General features: G+C 60.1%; 1 non-coding gene across 1 annotated transcript; it reads right to left on the reverse strand.

Moving 5' to 3' along the window:
• Positions 1-1,274: 1,274 nt before the first annotated feature.
• Positions 1,275-1,346, reverse strand: TRNAE-CUC (transfer RNA glutamic acid (anticodon CUC)). Its single transcript has one exon. It is a non-coding gene; the product is annotated as a tRNA-Glu (tRNA).
• Positions 1,347-3,422: the final 2,076 nt, after the last annotated feature.

Below are 3,422 nucleotides of genomic sequence, written 5' to 3' on the forward strand. Positions count from 1 at the left end.
TTTACTCCCCCCATCGCGTATTTAGACACACCGACAAGAGCCCCTCTGGGCCTTTGCGTCTCCCGCCTAAACAATCCCAGCTCTCTCAGCCTCTGCTCGTGTGACGGATGCTTCAATCCCTCAAGCCTCTCGGAGGCCTTTTGCTGGACTCGCTCCGGCATGGCCATGTCTTTCTTGTACTGGGCCCAGCGCTTGTGGTACAGGTCTCTCGCTGGCACCTGCTGGACGGCTGCTTGACCTTCCCTCATCACGACTCTAGGTGGAACTAGAGCTCCAAGCGCCCTGTGCTCAGGAATGGCTGACAGAGCTCGCTGGAGCCTGTTAGAGCTTGCGAGAGGTCACAGCCTCCTTTGGCTCAAACTGCTGCACCTGTGTGCTGCCTCGGTGAGCTGTGCTCTCAGCAACGGCTACTTCCTTTCCCCCCGGGCACTGTCCAAGAGTCCGCCAGGACCGTCTCCAAACCGTGCCAAAGGCCGTGCGAATGCAAAATCGGGTCTGGGAGCGTTAAGCGCCACCCCTTGTGCACCAACATCTCGCTGCACTGAGGAACACCTGTGCCATGGCTGAGTGTGGGGGGCAGGTGGGCTTGTTTCCAGGGCTTCTTTCAAAGTGACCGGAGTTGTCCAGGACGTAACAGAACCAAGGGCTGGCTCAGGCTGTGACTATCAGCAGGGCCTAAGCACTGGTTCTTATTGCGAGTCCCCTGTGGCGTAGCAGCAGGACGCGACACCTGGGTGCTGTCAGGGCCCTGAGGGCCTCAGTGGCCCTGACCAGCAATGCTCCACACACCCTGCCCATGGGCCCAGGAGCCCATTTCAGCTCCTCCCTGGGCCTTCTGGCCCCGTCTGCACCAGGAAGCATGGGAAGGGTCTCTCATTGGCATGTGCAGAGCAAAGCTTCACTGCAGAGTCGCCTGCTCCTGCCTCTGTGGGACTGGGTAGTGCAGGGATCTTAGGACTGAAAGACAAGGCAGCTCCTGCGGCAGGTGAGTCACGTCCCGCAGACCCAGAGACCTTTTCTCTGTCACCCAGCGCCTCCCAGGAGCCCTAAGGAAAGGGTATTCTGCAAGGGGATTTGGCAGAAGACAGGGCTGCCCTGGAGCTGGCTGCACAGGCAAGCCCAGGATGGCTGTTGTTGCAACAGAGGAAACGCCCTGTTCCTCGTGCCTGCTCAGAGCTCCTGTGCGTCTGATAGGGTCCCCTTCCTTCCACGCTGCCCCCCAGGTGAAAGGCCTCGCTTGCTGTGGCAATAGGGTTAGCCCTAACCCTAAGCCTTTCCCTGGCTGGGAATCGAACCCAGGCCGCGGCAGTGAGAGTGCCGAATCCTGACCACTAGACCACCAGGGAGGAGAGGCCCAGCCTGCCTGTGCACCCACCGGTGGGCACCAGCCCTGCCCTGCAGGGGACCAACCCCTCCAACCACAGCCCCCCACAGCCGGTCAGGAAGACAAATTGCCGTGGCAGCCCGAGCCTTCCCAGGCAACTCTGCAGGCATTCCTCCTTCTTTCTGAGAACGAGGCCCTCAACCAGAGCCTCTGGGCAGCAGGCACCCTGCAGCGGGAAGGCCCAGGGAGTGCAAGGTGGCGGTCGGCGGGGAGGCTGGTCACTGCTGGACACAGGTTTGCACCTGGAAAGTCCCTGAGCAGAAAATCACAGCTGGGCACAAATCACAGCAGCCTGAGACAACAAAACCCGACAGCACGGGCTTCAAACCCACCTCTCCAAGAAACCGGAGCCAAAATCCAGCTCCTTGCACCACTCACCTATACCCACCAGACTGCAACACTCCTGTCCTGGTGCATGGGTTGGGCTGGGGGAAGTCTGGATTGCCTCTCGCCAGGGGACCGATGCCCCTTCCGGCTGTCCTTGCAGCACAGTGCGAAGCGTGAGCACGCTCTTGCTGCAGGTGGCAGCCAGCAGTGGGAGCGGGCTGCTTTCCGAGGGCAGGCAAGCAGGCTGCGAGGGACATAGCAAGGCCAGTGAGGCAGGGACCTCCCTGGCAGGGCACAGGCCCTCAGCACCCGAGCAAGAAGGGAGAGCTGGTTGAGTGTCAGGAACGAGGGCCAGGCACAGAGCAGTGGTTGCCAGCCAAGTCCAAAGTGCTGAGACGGGTCTGAGGCCAAGCTCTGGAGCCCGGTCAGCCAGGGAAGGGCAGGGTCAGCGAGGTGCATGGCGGCCAGGGCCGGGCATGGCTGCAACGTAGCTCAGGCGAGGAGCAGCTCCCTTCTGCTGAGCCACCTCCGCCACCCAGCGCAGCACTCCTGCAGCTGCAACCTCTCGCCAGGACCTCTCCCAGCAGCAGGAGCAGAGCAAGTGGGGAAAGGACCGTCGCTCTTTGTGGAGGTGCGCCCACAGGCTCACACTGCACCCCAGGGTGCGTGGTGGAGGGGACACTTGAGCAGAAAGAGCCAGGGCTGGGCACGGAGCAGTTCCTATCCCCTGTGCTATGCACCTGCCTTCCCCCCTACACCACCCTCTGTCCAGCTGGCTACGCGGGGCCGCTCTTTGCAGAGTTGTCCTTTCCTCATCGCCAGCCCCTGGACATGCCCCGTAACTTCCTTCAGTCCAGTTCTTTGCCATCCCCAAGAACTGAGACTTCTGAAAAGGTGAATCTAGAGTGTGAGTTTGCCTCCCCTCTCCCAGGGAGGCACATGAGGGCTTGCGCTGTTCGGGTGCTGCTCTGCAAGGACACAGACTCGCATTTTCTGACTTCTCCCTGCTAGCCTGCCGTCACCTGACAGCTCTGGCTGCTCCGCAGGAGGGCAGAAGGCAGGAGGGCAGGAGGCAGGAGGGACAAATGGCCCGAGGAGGAAAGGCAATCACATGGGCAGCTGTGATCGTATAGTGGTTAGTACTCTGCGTTGTGGCCGAATCCGAGTCACAGCAATGGTTTTGCAAAGCCCGCCGGGTGAAAAGGAGAGTTGGAAAAGACACGGGAGGCACCCGCAAGGGTAGGCCAGTGGGTTTGTTTCCAAAGATGCCATGGCCTAGGAAGCTCTTCTGTGCTCTCTGTTCCAAACATTCAGTGGGCTCGTGCCTAAAATGATTTCCTGGTTTCTAGTGATCGTGCAGTGTCTTCTGCTGGGGGGCTGCCGTGACAGCTACCCCTGCTTCTGGGAAAGCAGTCAAGCTTCTCCATTCTCCAGGCCAAGCTTGAGAACTGAGAGAGTCTGCCTGGAAAGTGCCCAGCTTTTCACCTTTCCTTTCCCTTGCCCTTGCTCTCCGTGTTGCAGTCAGGGCACTCTCAGCTCCACACACAAACTGCCCTGCAGCCCCAGCCCACCCGCAACTGCCATCCCACGCCATAGAGACCCCCAACACAAGTAGCTCTTCCCTGGGAGAAAGAAGTCGCTTTTTTTTTTTCTTCAGGGGGAGCGTGTGACTTTTCTGAGGTTATGCCACCATGCTGGAAGCCTTAAGTCC

The sequence above is a fragment of the Struthio camelus genome, chromosome 10 (assembly GCF_040807025.1).
Source record: "Struthio camelus isolate bStrCam1 chromosome 10, bStrCam1.hap1, whole genome shotgun sequence".
Taxonomy (NCBI): Eukaryota; Metazoa; Chordata; class Aves; order Struthioniformes; family Struthionidae; genus Struthio; species Struthio camelus.